Source organism: Euprymna scolopes, chromosome 22 (assembly GCF_053919585.1).
Source record: "Euprymna scolopes isolate OS-2025 chromosome 22, ASM5391958v1, whole genome shotgun sequence".
In the NCBI taxonomy this organism is placed as follows: Eukaryota; Metazoa; Mollusca; class Cephalopoda; order Sepiida; family Sepiolidae; genus Euprymna; species Euprymna scolopes.
The window spans coordinates 3,880,991-3,895,392 of record NC_136503.1 but is presented as its reverse complement, the minus strand read 5'-3'; the positions used below and the strand labels follow the sequence as shown (position 1 = coordinate 3,895,392).

At 33.9% G+C, this 14,402-nt stretch overlaps 41 non-coding genes across 41 annotated transcripts; all 41 read left to right on the top strand.

Moving 5' to 3' along the window:
- Window positions 1-135: 135 nt before the first annotated feature.
- Window positions 136-209, top strand: Trnai-aau (transfer RNA isoleucine (anticodon AAU)). Its single transcript has one exon. It is a non-coding gene; the product is annotated as a tRNA-Ile (tRNA).
- Window positions 210-1,342: 1,133 nt separating this feature from the next.
- On the top strand, window positions 1,343-1,416 carry Trnai-aau (transfer RNA isoleucine (anticodon AAU)). Its single transcript has one exon. It is a non-coding gene; the product is annotated as a tRNA-Ile (tRNA).
- A 167-nt stretch (window positions 1,417-1,583) lies between these two features.
- Window positions 1,584-1,657, top strand: Trnai-aau (transfer RNA isoleucine (anticodon AAU)). The gene has a single exon. It is a non-coding gene; the product is annotated as a tRNA-Ile (tRNA).
- Window positions 1,658-1,824: 167 nt separating this feature from the next.
- Trnai-aau (transfer RNA isoleucine (anticodon AAU)) lies at window positions 1,825-1,898 on the top strand. The gene has a single exon. It is a non-coding gene; the product is annotated as a tRNA-Ile (tRNA).
- Window positions 1,899-2,068: 170 nt separating this feature from the next.
- On the top strand, window positions 2,069-2,142 carry Trnai-aau (transfer RNA isoleucine (anticodon AAU)). The gene has a single exon. It is a non-coding gene; the product is annotated as a tRNA-Ile (tRNA).
- Window positions 2,143-2,309: 167 nt separating this feature from the next.
- Window positions 2,310-2,383, top strand: Trnai-aau (transfer RNA isoleucine (anticodon AAU)). The gene has a single exon. It is a non-coding gene; the product is annotated as a tRNA-Ile (tRNA).
- Window positions 2,384-2,550: 167 nt separating this feature from the next.
- Trnai-aau (transfer RNA isoleucine (anticodon AAU)) lies at window positions 2,551-2,624 on the top strand. Its single transcript has one exon. It is a non-coding gene; the product is annotated as a tRNA-Ile (tRNA).
- Window positions 2,625-2,791: 167 nt separating this feature from the next.
- On the top strand, window positions 2,792-2,865 carry Trnai-aau (transfer RNA isoleucine (anticodon AAU)). Its single transcript has one exon. It is a non-coding gene; the product is annotated as a tRNA-Ile (tRNA).
- A 409-nt stretch (window positions 2,866-3,274) lies between these two features.
- Window positions 3,275-3,348, top strand: Trnai-aau (transfer RNA isoleucine (anticodon AAU)). The gene has a single exon. It is a non-coding gene; the product is annotated as a tRNA-Ile (tRNA).
- A 651-nt stretch (window positions 3,349-3,999) lies between these two features.
- Window positions 4,000-4,073, top strand: Trnai-aau (transfer RNA isoleucine (anticodon AAU)). Its single transcript has one exon. It is a non-coding gene; the product is annotated as a tRNA-Ile (tRNA).
- A 651-nt stretch (window positions 4,074-4,724) lies between these two features.
- Window positions 4,725-4,798, top strand: Trnai-aau (transfer RNA isoleucine (anticodon AAU)). The gene has a single exon. It is a non-coding gene; the product is annotated as a tRNA-Ile (tRNA).
- A 167-nt stretch (window positions 4,799-4,965) lies between these two features.
- Trnai-aau (transfer RNA isoleucine (anticodon AAU)) lies at window positions 4,966-5,039 on the top strand. The gene has a single exon. It is a non-coding gene; the product is annotated as a tRNA-Ile (tRNA).
- Window positions 5,040-5,448: 409 nt separating this feature from the next.
- On the top strand, window positions 5,449-5,522 carry Trnai-aau (transfer RNA isoleucine (anticodon AAU)). Its single transcript has one exon. It is a non-coding gene; the product is annotated as a tRNA-Ile (tRNA).
- Window positions 5,523-5,689: 167 nt separating this feature from the next.
- On the top strand, window positions 5,690-5,763 carry Trnai-aau (transfer RNA isoleucine (anticodon AAU)). The gene has a single exon. It is a non-coding gene; the product is annotated as a tRNA-Ile (tRNA).
- Window positions 5,764-6,413: 650 nt separating this feature from the next.
- Trnai-aau (transfer RNA isoleucine (anticodon AAU)) lies at window positions 6,414-6,487 on the top strand. Its single transcript has one exon. It is a non-coding gene; the product is annotated as a tRNA-Ile (tRNA).
- Window positions 6,488-6,656: 169 nt separating this feature from the next.
- Trnai-aau (transfer RNA isoleucine (anticodon AAU)) lies at window positions 6,657-6,730 on the top strand. The gene has a single exon. It is a non-coding gene; the product is annotated as a tRNA-Ile (tRNA).
- A 167-nt stretch (window positions 6,731-6,897) lies between these two features.
- Window positions 6,898-6,971, top strand: Trnai-aau (transfer RNA isoleucine (anticodon AAU)). The gene has a single exon. It is a non-coding gene; the product is annotated as a tRNA-Ile (tRNA).
- Window positions 6,972-8,103: 1,132 nt separating this feature from the next.
- Window positions 8,104-8,177, top strand: Trnai-aau (transfer RNA isoleucine (anticodon AAU)). The gene has a single exon. It is a non-coding gene; the product is annotated as a tRNA-Ile (tRNA).
- Window positions 8,178-8,344: 167 nt separating this feature from the next.
- On the top strand, window positions 8,345-8,418 carry Trnai-aau (transfer RNA isoleucine (anticodon AAU)). Its single transcript has one exon. It is a non-coding gene; the product is annotated as a tRNA-Ile (tRNA).
- A 167-nt stretch (window positions 8,419-8,585) lies between these two features.
- Window positions 8,586-8,659, top strand: Trnai-aau (transfer RNA isoleucine (anticodon AAU)). Its single transcript has one exon. It is a non-coding gene; the product is annotated as a tRNA-Ile (tRNA).
- Window positions 8,660-8,826: 167 nt separating this feature from the next.
- On the top strand, window positions 8,827-8,900 carry Trnai-aau (transfer RNA isoleucine (anticodon AAU)). Its single transcript has one exon. It is a non-coding gene; the product is annotated as a tRNA-Ile (tRNA).
- A 168-nt stretch (window positions 8,901-9,068) lies between these two features.
- Window positions 9,069-9,142, top strand: Trnai-aau (transfer RNA isoleucine (anticodon AAU)). Its single transcript has one exon. It is a non-coding gene; the product is annotated as a tRNA-Ile (tRNA).
- Window positions 9,143-9,309: 167 nt separating this feature from the next.
- Window positions 9,310-9,383, top strand: Trnai-aau (transfer RNA isoleucine (anticodon AAU)). Its single transcript has one exon. It is a non-coding gene; the product is annotated as a tRNA-Ile (tRNA).
- A 167-nt stretch (window positions 9,384-9,550) lies between these two features.
- Trnai-aau (transfer RNA isoleucine (anticodon AAU)) lies at window positions 9,551-9,624 on the top strand. Its single transcript has one exon. It is a non-coding gene; the product is annotated as a tRNA-Ile (tRNA).
- A 167-nt stretch (window positions 9,625-9,791) lies between these two features.
- Trnai-aau (transfer RNA isoleucine (anticodon AAU)) lies at window positions 9,792-9,865 on the top strand. The gene has a single exon. It is a non-coding gene; the product is annotated as a tRNA-Ile (tRNA).
- Window positions 9,866-10,033: 168 nt separating this feature from the next.
- On the top strand, window positions 10,034-10,107 carry Trnai-aau (transfer RNA isoleucine (anticodon AAU)). The gene has a single exon. It is a non-coding gene; the product is annotated as a tRNA-Ile (tRNA).
- A 167-nt stretch (window positions 10,108-10,274) lies between these two features.
- Window positions 10,275-10,348, top strand: Trnai-aau (transfer RNA isoleucine (anticodon AAU)). Its single transcript has one exon. It is a non-coding gene; the product is annotated as a tRNA-Ile (tRNA).
- A 167-nt stretch (window positions 10,349-10,515) lies between these two features.
- Trnai-aau (transfer RNA isoleucine (anticodon AAU)) lies at window positions 10,516-10,589 on the top strand. The gene has a single exon. It is a non-coding gene; the product is annotated as a tRNA-Ile (tRNA).
- A 408-nt stretch (window positions 10,590-10,997) lies between these two features.
- Window positions 10,998-11,071, top strand: Trnai-aau (transfer RNA isoleucine (anticodon AAU)). Its single transcript has one exon. It is a non-coding gene; the product is annotated as a tRNA-Ile (tRNA).
- A 167-nt stretch (window positions 11,072-11,238) lies between these two features.
- Trnai-aau (transfer RNA isoleucine (anticodon AAU)) lies at window positions 11,239-11,312 on the top strand. Its single transcript has one exon. It is a non-coding gene; the product is annotated as a tRNA-Ile (tRNA).
- A 168-nt stretch (window positions 11,313-11,480) lies between these two features.
- Window positions 11,481-11,554, top strand: Trnai-aau (transfer RNA isoleucine (anticodon AAU)). Its single transcript has one exon. It is a non-coding gene; the product is annotated as a tRNA-Ile (tRNA).
- Window positions 11,555-11,722: 168 nt separating this feature from the next.
- Trnai-aau (transfer RNA isoleucine (anticodon AAU)) lies at window positions 11,723-11,796 on the top strand. Its single transcript has one exon. It is a non-coding gene; the product is annotated as a tRNA-Ile (tRNA).
- A 167-nt stretch (window positions 11,797-11,963) lies between these two features.
- On the top strand, window positions 11,964-12,037 carry Trnai-aau (transfer RNA isoleucine (anticodon AAU)). The gene has a single exon. It is a non-coding gene; the product is annotated as a tRNA-Ile (tRNA).
- Window positions 12,038-12,204: 167 nt separating this feature from the next.
- Trnai-aau (transfer RNA isoleucine (anticodon AAU)) lies at window positions 12,205-12,278 on the top strand. The gene has a single exon. It is a non-coding gene; the product is annotated as a tRNA-Ile (tRNA).
- A 168-nt stretch (window positions 12,279-12,446) lies between these two features.
- Window positions 12,447-12,520, top strand: Trnai-aau (transfer RNA isoleucine (anticodon AAU)). The gene has a single exon. It is a non-coding gene; the product is annotated as a tRNA-Ile (tRNA).
- A 168-nt stretch (window positions 12,521-12,688) lies between these two features.
- Trnai-aau (transfer RNA isoleucine (anticodon AAU)) lies at window positions 12,689-12,762 on the top strand. The gene has a single exon. It is a non-coding gene; the product is annotated as a tRNA-Ile (tRNA).
- Window positions 12,763-12,930: 168 nt separating this feature from the next.
- On the top strand, window positions 12,931-13,004 carry Trnai-aau (transfer RNA isoleucine (anticodon AAU)). Its single transcript has one exon. It is a non-coding gene; the product is annotated as a tRNA-Ile (tRNA).
- Window positions 13,005-13,412: 408 nt separating this feature from the next.
- On the top strand, window positions 13,413-13,486 carry Trnai-aau (transfer RNA isoleucine (anticodon AAU)). The gene has a single exon. It is a non-coding gene; the product is annotated as a tRNA-Ile (tRNA).
- Window positions 13,487-13,654: 168 nt separating this feature from the next.
- Trnai-aau (transfer RNA isoleucine (anticodon AAU)) lies at window positions 13,655-13,728 on the top strand. The gene has a single exon. It is a non-coding gene; the product is annotated as a tRNA-Ile (tRNA).
- A 168-nt stretch (window positions 13,729-13,896) lies between these two features.
- Window positions 13,897-13,970, top strand: Trnai-aau (transfer RNA isoleucine (anticodon AAU)). Its single transcript has one exon. It is a non-coding gene; the product is annotated as a tRNA-Ile (tRNA).
- A 168-nt stretch (window positions 13,971-14,138) lies between these two features.
- On the top strand, window positions 14,139-14,212 carry Trnai-aau (transfer RNA isoleucine (anticodon AAU)). Its single transcript has one exon. It is a non-coding gene; the product is annotated as a tRNA-Ile (tRNA).
- The last annotated feature ends 190 nt before the right edge of the window (window positions 14,213-14,402 follow it).

Sequence of the window (14,402 nt, the reverse complement as noted above, 5' to 3'; positions counted from 1 at the left end):
GATTTTAATGAATAACAAAGCATAATCCAACGGAAAGAAATAAGTGAAATGTCATAAAAATAAGTTCGTTTTAGATAGTTTTGATAAGTAAATCATAATATAAAAAAATAATAAAGAAAGAAAATACCACGTGTCGGCCGGTTAGCTCAGTTGGTTAGAGCGTCGTGCTAATAACGCGAATGTCGTGGGTTCGATCCCCATACTGGCCATCATTTGCTGTATTTTGTTACACGAAGCAAATGATTTTAATGAATAACAAAGCATAATCCAACGGAAAGAAATAAGTGAAATGTCATAAAAATAAGTTCGTTTTAGATAGTTTTGATAAGTAAATCATAATAAAAAATATTAATAAATAAAGAAAATGCAACGTGTCGGCCGGTTAGCTCATTTGGTTAGAGCGTCGTGCCAATAACGCGAATGTCGTGGGTTCGATCCCCATACTGGCCATCATTTGCTGTATTTTGTTACACGAAGCAAATGATTTTAATGAATAACAAAGCATAATCCAACGGAAAGAAATAAGTGAAATGTCATAAAAATAAGTTCGTTTTAGATAGTTTTGATAAGTAAATCATAATAAAAAATATTAATAAATAAAGAAAATGCAACGTGTCGGCCGGTTAGCTCATTTGGTTAGAGCGTCGTGCTAATAACGTTAATGTCGTGGGTGCGATCCCCATACTGGCCATCATTTGCTGTATTTTGTTACACGAAGCAAATGATTTTAATGAATAACAAAGCATAATCCAACGGAAAGAAATAAGTGAAATGTCATAAAAATAAGTTCGTTTTAGATAGTTTTGATAAGTAAATCATAATAAAAAATATTAATAAATAAAGAAAATGCAACGTGTCGGCCGGTTAGCTCATTTGGTTAGAGCGTCGTGCCAATAACGCGAATGTCGTGGGTTCGATCCCCATACTGGCCATCATTTGCTCTATTTTGTTACACGAAGCAAATGATTTTAATGAATAACAAAGCATAATCCAACGGAAAGAAATAAGTGAAATGTCATAAAAATAAGTTCGTTTTAGATAGTTTTGATAAGTAAATCATAATAAAAAATATTAATAAATAAAGAAAATGCAACGTGTCGGCCGGTTAGCTCATTTTGTTAGAGCGTCGTGCTAATAACGCGCATGTCGTGGGTGCGATCCCCATACTGGCCATCATTTGCTGTATTTTGTTACACGAAGCAAATGATTTTAATGAATAACAAAGCATAATCCAACGGAAAGAAATAAGTGAAATGTCATAAAAATAAGTTCGTTTTAGATAGTTTTGATAAGTAAATCATAATAACAAAAAAATTAATAAATAAAGAAAATGCCACGTGTCGGCCGGTTAGCTCAGTTGGTTAGAGCGTCGTGCTAATAAAGCGAATGTCGTGGGTTCGATCCCCATACTGGCCATCATTTGCTGTCTTTTGTTACACGAAGCAAATGATTTTAATGAATAACAAAGCATAATCCAACGGAAAGAAATAAGTGAAATGTCATAAAAATAAGTTCGTTTTAGATAGTTTTGATAAGTAAATCATAATATAAACAATAAATAAATAAAGAAAATACCACGTGTCGGCCGGTTAGCTCAGTTGGTTAGAGCGTCGTGCTAATAACGCGAATGTCGTGGGTTCGATCCCCATACTGGCCATCATTTGCTGTATTTTGTTACACGAAGCAAATGATTTTAATGAATAACAAAGCATAATCCAACGGAAAGAAATAAGTGAAATGTCATAAAAATAAGTTCGTTTTAGATAGTTTTGATAAGTAAATCATAATAAAAACAATTAATAAATAAAGAAAATGCCGCGTGTCGGCCGGTTAGCTCAGTTGGTTAGAGCGTCGTGCTAATAACGCGAATGTCGTGGGTTCGATCCCCATACTGGCCATCATTTGCTGTATTTTGTTACACGAAGCAAATGATTTTAATGAATAACAAAGCATAATCCAACGGAAAGAAATAAGTGAAATGTCATAAAAATAAGTTCGTTTTAGATAGTTTTGATAAGTAAATCATAATAACAAAAAAATTAATAAATAAAAGAAAATGCCACGTGTCGGCCGGTTAGCTCAGTTGGTTAGAGCGTCGTGCTAATAAAGCGAATGTCGTGGGTTCGATCCCCATACTGGCCATCATTTGCTGTCTTTTGTTACACGAAGCAAATGATTTTAATGAATAACAAAGCATAATCCAACGGAAAGAAATAAGTGAAATGTCATAAAAATAAGTTCGTTTTAGATAGTTTTGATAAGTAAATCATAATATAAACAATAAATAAATAAAGAAAATACCACGTGTCGGCCGGTTAGCTCAGTTGGTTAGAGCGTCGTGCTAATAACGCGAATGTCGTGGGTGCGATCCCCATACTGGCCATCATTTGCTGTATTTTGTTACACGAAGCAAATGATTTTAATGAATAACAAAGCATAATCCAACGGAAAGAAATAAGTGAAATGTCATAAAAATAAGTTCGTTTTAGATAGTTTTGATAAGTAAATCATAATAAAAACAATTAATAAATAAAGAAAATGCCGCGTGTCGGCCGGTTAGCTCAGTTGGTTAGAGCGTCGTGCTAATAACGCGAATGTCGTGGGTTCGATCCCCATACTGGCCATCATTTGCTGTATTTTGTTACACGAAGCAAATGATTTTAATGAATAACAAAGCATAATCCAACGGAAAGAAATAAGTGAAATGTCATAAAAATAAGTTCGTTTTAGATAGTTTTGATAAGTAAATCATAATATAAACAATTAATAAATAAAGAAAATACTACGTGTCGGCCGGTTAGCTCAGTTGGTTAGAGCGTCGTGCTAATAACGCGAATGTCGTGGGTTCGATCCCCATACTGGCCATCATTTGCTGTATTTTGTTACACGAAGCAAATGATTTTAATGAATAACAAAGCATAATCCAACGGAAAGAAATAAGTGAACTGTCATAAAAATAAGTTCGTTTTAGACAGTTTTGATAAGTAAATCATAATAAAAAAAAATTAATAAATAAAGAAAATGCCACGTGTCGTCCGGTTAGCTAAGTTGGTTAGAGCGTCGTGCTAATAACGCGAATGTCGTGGGTTCGATCCCCATACTGGCCATCATTTGCTGTATTTTGTTACACGAAGCAAATGATTTTAATGAATAACAAAGCATAATCCAACGGAAAGAAATAAGTGAACTGTCATAAAAATAAGTTCGTTTTAGATAGTTTTGATAAGTAAATCATAATATAAACAATTAATAAATAAAGAAAATACTACGTGTCGGCCGGTTAGCTCAGTTGGTTAGAGCGTCGTGCTAATAACGCGAATGTCGTGGGTTCGATCCCCATACTGGCCATCATTTGCTGTATTTTGTTACACGAAGCAAATGATTTTAATGAATAACAAAGCATAATCCAACGGAAAGAAATAAGTGAAATGTAATAAAAATAAGTTCGTTTTAGATAGTTTTGATAAGTAAATCATAATAAAAACAATTTAATAAATAAAGAATATGCCACGTGTCGGCCGGTTAGCTCAGTTGGTTAGAGCGTCGTGCTAATAACGCGAATGTCGTGGGTTCGATCCCCAATCTGGCCATCATTTGCTGTATTTTGTTACACGAAGCAAATGATTTTAATGAATAACAAAGCATAATCCAACGGAAAGAAATAAGTGAACTGTCATAAAAATAAGTTCGTTTTAGACAGTTTTGATAAGTAAATCATAATAAAAAAAAATTAATAAATAAAGAAAATGCCACGTGTCGTCCGGTTAGCTAAGTTGGTTAGAGCGTCGTGCTAATAACGCGAATGTCGTGGGTTCGATCCCCATACTGGCCATCATTTGCTGTATTTTGTTACACGAAGCAAATGATTTTAATGAATAACAAAGCATAATCCAACGGAAAGAAATAAGTGAAATGTCATAAAAATAAGTTCGTTTTAGATAGTTTTGATAAGTAAATCATAATATAAACAATTAATAAATAAAGAAAATACTACGTGTCGGCCGGTTAGCTCAGTTGGTTAGAGCGTCGTGCTAATAACGCGAATGTCGTGGGTTCGATCCCCATACTGGCCATCATTTGCTGTATTTTGTTACACGAAGCAAATGATTTTAATGAATAACAAAGCATAATCCAACGGAAAGAAATAAGTGAAATGTAATAAAAATAAGTTCGTTTTAGATAGTTTTGATAAGTAAATCATAATAAAAACAATTTAATAAATAAAGAATATGCCACGTGTCGGCCGGTTAGCTCAGTTGGTTAGAGCGTCGTGCTAATAACGCGAATGTCGTGGGTTCGATCCCCAATCTGGCCATCATTTGCTGTATTTTGTTACACGAAGCAAATGATTTTAATGAATAACAAAGCATAATCCAACGGAAAGAAATAAGTGAACTGTCATAAAAATAAGTTCGTTTTAGACAGTTTTGATAAGTAAATCATAATAAAAAAAAATTAATAAATAAAGAAAATGCCACGTGTCGGCCGGTTAGCTAAGTTTGTTAGAGCGTCGTGCTAATAACGCGAATGTCGTGGGTTCGATCCCCATACTGGCCATCATTTGCTGTATTTTGTTACACGAAGCAAATGATTTTAATGAATAACAAAGCATAATCCAACGGAAAGAAATAAGTGAAATGTCATAAAAATAAGTTCGTTTTAGATAGTTTTGATAAGTAAATCATAATATAAACAATTAATAAATAAAGAAAATACCACGTGTCGGCCGGTTAGCTCAGTTGGTTAGAGCGTCGTGCTAATAACGCGAATGTCGTGGGTTCGATCCCCATACTGGCCATCATTTGCTGTATTTTGTTACACGAAGCAAATGATTTTAATGAATAACAAAGCATAATCCAACGGAAAGAAATAAGTGAAATGTCATAAAAATAAGTTCGTTTTAGATAGTTTTGATAAGTAAATCATAATATAAACAATTAATAAATAAAGAAAATACCACGTGTCGGCCGGTTAGCTCAGTTGGTTAGAGCGTCGTGCTAATAACGCGAATGTCGTGGGTTCGATCCCCATACTGGCCATCATTTGCTGTATTTTGTTACACGAAGCAAATGATTTTAATGAATAACAAAGCATAATCCAACGGAAAGAAATAAGTGAAATGTAATAAAAATAAGTTCGTTTTAGACAGTTTTGATAAGTAAATCATAATAAAAAAAAATTAATAAATAAAGAAAATGCCACCTGTCGGCCAGTTAGCTCAGTTGGTTAGAGCGTCGTGCTAATAACGCGAATGTCTTGAGTTCGATCCCCATACTGGCCATCATTTGCTGTATTTTGTTACACGAAGCAAATGATTTTAATGAATAACAAAGCATAATCCAACGGAAAGAAATAAGTGAAATGTCATAAAAAAAGTTCGTTTTAGATAGTTTTGATAAGTAAATCATAATAAAAAAAAATTAATAAATAAAGGAAATGCCACGTGTCAGCCGGTTAGCTCAGTTGGTTAGAGCGTCGTGCTAATAACGCGAATGTCGTGGGTTCGATCCCCATACTGGCCATCATTTGCTGTATTTTGTTACACGAAGCAAATGATTTTAATGAATAACAAAGCATAATCCAACGGAAAGAAATAAGTGAACTGTCATAAAAATAAGTTCGTTTTAGATAGTTTTGATAAGTAAATCATAATATAAATTATTAATAAATAAAGAAAATACCACGTGTCGGCCGGTTAGCTCAGTTGGTTAGAGCGTCGTGCTAATAACGCGAATGTCGTGGGTTCGATCCCCATACTGGCCATCATTTGCTGTATTTTGTTACACGAAGCAAATGATTTTAATGAATAACAAAGCATAATCCAACGGAAAGAAATAAGTGAAATGTAATAAAAATAAGTTCGTTTTAGACTGTTTTGATAAGTAAATCATAATAAAAAAAAATTAATAAATAAAGAAAATGCCACGTGTCGGCCGGTTAGCTCAGTTGGTTAGAGCGTCGTGGCAATAACGCGAATGTCGTGGGTTCGATCCCCATACTGGCCATCATTTGCTGTATTTTGTTACACGAAGCAAATGATTTTAATGAATAACAAAGCATAATCCAACGGAAAGAAATAAGTGAAATGTCATAAAAATAAGTTCGTTTTAGATAGTTTTGATAAGTAAATCATAATAAAAAATATTAATAAATAAAGAAAATGCAACGTGTCGGCCGGTTAGCTCATTTGGTTAGAGCGTCGTGCTAATAACGCGAATGTCGTGGGTGCGATCCCCATACTGGCCATCATTTGCTGTATTTTGTTACACGAAGCAAATGATTTTAATGAATAACAAAGCATAATCCAACGGAAAGAAATAAGTGAAATGTCATAAAAATAAGTTCGTTTTAGATAGTTTTAATAAGTAAATCATAATAAAAACAATTAATAAATAAAGAAAATGCCACGTGTCGGCCGGTTAGCTCAGTTGGTTAGAGCGTCGTGCTAATAAAGCGAATGTCGTGGGTTCGATCCCCATACTGGCCATCATTTGCTGTCTTTTGTTACACGAAGCAAATGATTTTAATGAATAACAAAGCATAATCCAACTGAAAGAAATAAGTGAAATGTCATAAAAATAAGTTCGTTTTAGATAGTTTTGATAAGTAAATCATAATACATAAAAAATTAATAAATAAAGAAAATGCCACGTGTCGGCCGGTTAGCTCAGTTGGTTAGAGCGTCGTGCTAATAACGCGAATGTCGTGGGTTCGATCCCCATACTGGCCATCATTTGCTGTATTTTGTTACACGAAGCAAATGATTTTAATGAATAACAAAGCATAATCCAACGGAAAGAAATAAGTGAAATGTCATAAAAATAAGTTCGTTTTAGATAGTTTTGATAAGTAAATCATAATATAAACAATTAATAAAGAAAGAAAATACCACGTGTCGGCCGGTTAGCTCAGTTGGTTAGAGCGTCGTGCTAATAACGCGAATGTCGTGGGTTCGATCCCCATACTGGCCATCATTTGCTGTATTTTGTTACACGAAGCAAATGATTTTAATGAATAACAAAGCATAATCCAACGGAAAGAAATAAGTGAAATGTCATAAAAATAAGTTCGTTTTAGATAGTTTTGATAAGTAAATCATAATAAAAAATATTAATAAATAAAGAAAATGCAACGTGTGTGCCGGTTAGCTCATTTGGTTAGAGCGTCGTGCCAATAACGCGAATGTCGTGGGTTCGATCCCCATACTGGCCATCATTTGCTGTATTTTGTTACACGAAGCAAATGATTTTAATGAATAACAAAGCATAATCCAACGGAAAGAAATAAGTGAAATGTCATAAAAATAAGTTCGTTTTAGATAGTTTTGATAAGTAAATCATAATAAAAAATATTAATAAATAAAGAAAATGCAACGTGTCGGCCGGTTAGCTCATTTGGTTAGAGCGTCGTGCTAATAACGTTAATGTCGTGGGTGCGATCCCCATACTGGCCATCATTTGCTGTATTTTGTTACACGAAGCAAATGATTTTAATGAATAACAAAGCATAATCCAACGGAAAGAAATAAGTGAAATGTCATAAAAATAAGTTCGTTTTAGATAGTTTTGATAAGTAAATCATAATAAAAAATATTAATAAATAAAGAAAATGCAACGTGTCGGCCGGTTAGCTCATTTGGTTAGAGCGTCGTGCCAATAACGCGAATGTCGTGGGTTCGATCCCCATACTGGCCATCATTTGCTGTATTTTGTTACACGAAGCAAATGATTTTAATGAATAACAAAGCATAATCCAACGGAAAGAAATAAGTGAAATGTCATAAAAATAAGTTCGTTTTAGATAGTTTTGATAAGTAAATCATAATAAAAAATATTAATAAATAAAGAAAATGCAACGTGTCGGCCGGTTAGCTCATTTGGTTAGAGCGTCGTGCTAATAACGCGCATGTCGTGGGTGCGATCCCCATACTGGCCATCATTTGCTGTATTTTGTTACACGAAGCAAATGATTTTAATGAATAACAAAGCATAATCCAACGGAAAGAAATAAGTGAAATGTCATAAAAATAAGTTCGTTTTAGATAGTTTTGATAAGTAAATCATAATAAAAAAAAATTAATAAATAAAGAAAATGCCACGTGTCGGCCGGTTAGCTCAGTTGGTTAGAGCGTCGTGCTAATAAAGCGAATGTCGTGGGTTCGATCCCCATACTGGCCATCATTTGCTGTCTTTTGTTACACGAAGCAAATGATTTTAATGAATAACAAAGCATAATCCAACGGAAAGAAATAAGTGAAATGTCATAAAAATAAGTTCGTTTTAGATAGTTTTGATAAGTAAATCATAATATAAACAATAAATAAATAAAGAAAATACCACGTGTCGGCCGGTTAGCTCAGTTGGTTAGAGCGTCGTGCTAATAACGCGAATGTCGTGGGTGCGATCCCCATACTGGCCATCATTTGCTGTATTTTGTTACACGAAGCAAATGATTTTAATGAATAACAAAGCATAATCCAACGGAAAGAAATAAGTGAAATGTCATAAAAATAAGTTCGTTTTAGATAGTTTTGATAAGTAAATCATAATAAAAACAATTAATAAATAAAGAAAATGCCGCGTGTCGGCCGGTTAGCTCAGTTGGTTAGAGCGTCGTGCCAATAACGCGAATGTCGTGGGTTCGATCCCCATACTGGCCATCATTTGCTGTATTTTGTTACACGAAGCAAATGATTTTAATGAATAACAAAGCATAATCCAACGGAAAGAAATAAGTGAAATGTCATAAAAATAAGTTCGTTTTAGATAGTTTTGATAAGTAAATCATAATATAAACAATAAATAAATAAAGAAAATACCACGTGTCGGCCGGTTAGCTCAGTTGGTTAGAGCGTCGTGCTAATAACGCGAATGTCGTGGGTGCGATCCCCATACTGGCCATCATTTGCTGTATTTTGTTACACGAAGCAAATGATTTTAATGAATAACAAAGCATAATCCAACGGAAAGAAATAAGTGAAATGTCATAAAAATAAGTTCGTTTTAGATAGTTTTGATAAGTAAATCATAATAAAAAAAAATTAATAAATAAAGAAAATGCCACGTGTCGGCCGGTTAGCTAAGTTGGTTAGAGCGTCGTGCTAATAACGCGAATGTCGTGGGTTCGATCCCCATACTGGCCATCATTTGCTGTATTTTGTTACACGAAGCAAATGATTTTAATGAATAACAAAGCATAATCCAACGGAAAGAAATAAGTGAAATGTAATAAAAATAAGTTCGTTTTAGATAGTTTTGATAAGTAAATCATAATATAAACAATAAATAAATAAAGAAAATACCACGTGTCGGCCGGTTAGCTCAGTTGGTTAGAGCGTCGTGCTAATAACGCGAATGTCGTGGGTTCGATCCCCATACTGGCCATCATTTGCTGTATTTTGTTACATGAAGCAAATGATTTTAATGAATAACAAAGCATAATCCAACGGAAAGAAATAAGTGAAATGTCATAAAAATAAGTTCGTTTTAGATAGTTTTGATAAGTAAATCATAATAAAAAAAATTATTAAATAAAGAAAATTCCACGTGTCGGCCGGTTAGCTCAGTTGGTTAGAGCGTCGTGCCAATAACGCGAATGTCGTGGGTTCGATCCCCATACTGGCCATCATTTGCTGTATTTTGTTACACGAAGCAAATGATTTTAATGAATAACAAAGCATAATCCAACGGAAAGAAATAAGTGAAATGTCATAAAAATAAGTTCGTTTTAGATAGTTTTGATAAGTAAATCATAATATAAACAATAAATAAATAAAGAAAATACCACGTGTCGGCCGGTTAGCTCATTTGGTTAGAGCGTCGTGCTAATAACGCGAATGTCGTGGGTTCGATCCCCATACTGGCCATCATTTGCTGTATTTTGTTACACGAAGCAAATGATTTTAATGAATAACAAAGCATAATCCAACGGAAAGAAATAAGTGAAATGTAATAAAAATAAGTTCGTTTTAGACAGTTTTGATAAGTAAATCATAATAAAAAAAAATTAATAAATAAAGAAAATGCCACGTGTCGGCCGGTTAGCTAAGTTGGTTAGAGCGTCGTGCTAATAACGCGAATGTCGTGGGTTCGATCCCCATACTGGCCATCATTTGCTGTATTTTGTTACACGAAGCAAATGATTTTAATGAATAACAAAGCATAATCCAACGGAAAGAAATAAGTGAAATGTAATAAAAATAAGTTCGTTTTAGATCGTTTTGATAAGTAAATCATAATATAAACAATAAATAAATAAAGAAAATACCACGTGTCGGCCGGTTAGCTCAGTTGGTTAGAGCGTCGTGCTAATAACGCGAATGTCGTGGGTTCGATCCCCATACTGGCCATCATTTGCTGTATTTTGTTACACGAATCAAATGATTTTAATGAATAACAAAGCATAATCCAACGGAAAGAAATAAGTGAAATGTCATAAAAATAAGTTCGTTTTCGATAGTTTTGATAAGTAAATCATAATAAAAAAAATTATTAAATAAAGAAAATGCCACGTGTCGGCCGGTTAGCTCAGTTGGTTAGAGCGTCGTGCCAATAACGCGAATGTCGTGGGTTCGATCCCCATACTGGCCATCATTTGCTGTATTTTGTTACACGAAGCAAATGATTTTAATGAATAACAAAGCATAATCCAACGGAAAGAAATAAGTGAAATGTCATAAAAATAAGTTCGTTTTAGATAGTTTTGATAAGTAAATCATAATAAAAAATATAAATAAATAAAGAAAATGCAACGTGTCGGCCGGTTAGCTCATTTGGTTAGAGCGTCGTGCTAATAACGCGAATGTCGTGGGTGCGATCCCCATACTGGCCATCATTTGCTGTATTTTGTTACACGAAGCAAATGATTTTAATGAATAACAAAGTATAATCCAACGGAAAGAAATAAGTGAAATGTCATAAAAATAAGTTCGTTTTAGATAGTTTTGATAAGTAAATCATAATAAAAACAATTAATAAATAAAGAAAATGCCACGTGTCGGCCGGTTAGCTCAGTTGGTTAGAGCGTCGTGCTAATAACGCGAATGTCGTGGGTTCGAGCCCCATACTGGCCATCATTTGCTGTATTTTGTTACACGAAGCAAATGATTTTAATGAATAACAAAGCATAACCCAACGGAAAGAAATAAGTGAAATGTCATAAAAATAAGTTCGTTTTAGATAGTTTTGATAAGTAAATCATAATAAAAAAAATTAATAAATAAAGAAAATGCCACGTGTCGGCCGGTTAGCTCAGTTGGTTAGAGCGTCGTGCTAATAACGCGAATGTCGTGGGTTCGATCCCCATACTGGCCATCATTTGCTGTATTTTGTTACACGAAGCAAATGATTTTAATGAATAACAAAGCATAATCCAACTGAAAGAAATAAGTGAAATGTCATAAAAATAAGTTCGTTTTAGATAGTTTTGATAAGTAAATCATAATAAAAAAAAATTAATAAATAAAGAAAATGCCACGTGTCGGCCGGTTAGCTCAGTTGGTTAGAGCGTCGTGCTAATAACGCGAATGTCGTGGGTTCGATCCCCATACTGGCCATCATTTGCTGTATTTTGTTACACGAAGCAAATGATTTTAATGAATAACAAAGCATAATCCAACGGAAAGAAATAAGTGAAATGTCATAAAAATAAGTTCGTTTTAGATAGTTTTGATAAGTAAATCATAATAAAAAAAAATTAATAAATAAAGAAAATGCCACGTGTCGGCCGGTTAGCTCAGTTGGTTAGAGCGTCGTGCTAATAACGCGAATGTCGTGGGTGCGATCCCCATACTGGCCATCATTTGCTGTATTTTGTTACACGAAGCAAATGATTTTAATGAATAACAAAGCATAATCCAACGGAAAGAAATAAGTGAAATGTCATAAAAATAAGTTCGTTTTAGATAGTTTTGATAAGTAAATCATAATAAAAACAATTAATAAATAAAGAAAATGCCACGTGTCGGCCGGTTAGCTCAGTTGGTTAGAGCGTCCTGCTAATAACGCGAATGTCGTGGGTTCGAGCCCCATACTGGCCATCATTTGCTGTATTTTGTTACACGAAGCAAATGATTTTAATGAATAACAAAGCATAATCCAACGGAAAGAAATAAGTGAAATGTCATAAAAATAAGTTCGTTTTAGATAGTTTTGATAAGTAAATCATAATAAAAAAAATTAATAAATAAAGAAAATGCCACGTGTCGGCCGGTTAGCTCAGTTGGTTAGAGCGTCGTGCTAATAACGCGAATGTCGTGGGTTCGATCCCCATACTGGCCATCATTTGCTGTATTTTGTTACACGAAGCAAATGATTTTAATGAATAACAAAGCATAATCCAACTGAAAGAAATAAGTGAAATGTAATAAAAATAAGTTCGTTTTAGATAGTTTTGATAAGTAAATCATAATAAAAAAAAATTAATAAATAAAGAAAATGCCACGTGTCGGCCGGTTAGCTCAGTTGGTTAGAGCGTCGTGCTAATAACGCGAATGTCGTGGGTTCGAGCCCCATACTGGCCATCATTTGCTGTATTTTGTTACACGAAGCAAATGATTTTAATGAATAACAAAGCATAATCCAACGGAAAGAAATAAGTGAAATGTCATAAAAATAAGTTCGTTTTAGATAGTTTTGATAAGTAAATCATAATAAAAAAAAATTAATAAATAAAGAAAATGCCACGTGTCGGCCGGTTAGCTCAGTTGGTTAGAGCGTCGTGCTAATAACGCGAATGTCGTGGGTTCGATCCCCATACTGGCCATCATTTGCTGTATTTTGTTACACGAAGCAAATGATTTTAATGAATAACAAAGCATAATCCAACGGAAAGAAAGAAGTGAAATGTCATAAAAATAAGTGCGTTTTAGATAGTTTTGATAAGTAAATCATAATAAAAAAAAATTAATAAATAAAGAAAATGCCACGTGTCGGCCGGTTAGCTCAGTTGGTTAGAGCGTCGTGCTAATAACGCGAATGTCGTGGGTGCGATCCCCATACTGGCCATCATTTGCTGTATTTTGTCACACGAAGCAAATGATTTTAATGAATAACAAAGCATAATCCAACGGAAAGAAATAAGTGAAATGTCATAAAAATAAGTGCGTTTTAGATAGTTTTGATAAGTAAATCATAATAAAAAAAATTAATAAATAAAGAAAATGCCACGTGTCGGCCGGTTAGCTCAGTTGGTTAGAGCGTCGTGCTAATAACGCGAGTGTCGTGGGTTGGATCCCCATACTGGCCATCATTTGCTGTATTTTGTTACACGAAGCAAATGATTTTAATGAATAACAAAGCATAATCCAACGGAAAGAAATAAGTGAAATGTAATAAAAATAAGTTCGTTTTTGATAGTTTTGATAAGTAAATCATAATAAAAAAAAATTAATAAATAAAGAAAAGCCACGTGTCGGCCGGTCAGCTCAGTTGGTTAGAGCGTCGTGCTAATAACGCGAATGTCGTGGGTTCGATCCCCATACTGGCCATCATTTGCTGTATTTTGTTACACGAAGCAAATGATTTTAATGAATAACAAAGCATAATCCAACAGAAAGAAATAAGTGAAATGTCATAAAAACAAGTTCGTTTTAGATAGTTTTGATAAGTAAATCATAATAAAAAAAAATAAATAAAGAAAGAAAATGCCACGTGTCGGCCGGTTAGCTCAGTTGGTTAGAGCGTCGTGCTAATAACGCGAATGTCGTGGGTTCGATCCCCATACTGGCCATCATTTGCTGTATTTTGTTACACGAAGCAAATGATTTTAATGAATAACAAAGCATAATCCAACGGAAAGAAATAAGTGAAATGTCATAAAAATAAGTTCGTTTTAGATAGTTTTGATAAGTAAATCATAATAAAAAAAAATTAATAAATAAAGAAAATACCACGTGTCGGCCGGTTAGCTCAGTTGGTTAGAGCGTCGTGCTAATAACGCGAATGTCGTGGGTTCGATCCCCATACTGGCCATCATTTGCTGTATTTTGTTACACTAAGCAAATCATTTTAATGAATAACAAAGCATAATCCAACGGAAAGAAATAAGTGAAATGTCATAAAAATAAGTTCGTTTTAGATAGTTTTGATAAGTAAATCATAATAAAAAAAAATTAATAAATAAAGAAAATGCCACGTGTCGGCCGGTTAGCTCAGTTGGTTAGAGCGTCGTGCTAATAACGCGAATGTCGTGGGTTCGATCCCCATACTGGCCATCATTTGCTGTATTTTGCTACACGAAGCTAATGATTTTAATGAATAACAAAGCATAATCCAACGGAAAGAAATAAGTGAAATGTCATAAAAATAAGTTCGTTTTAGATAGTTTTGATAAGTAAATCATAATAAAAAAAAATTAATAAATAAAGAAAATGCCACGTGTCGGCCGGTTAGCTCAGTTGGTTA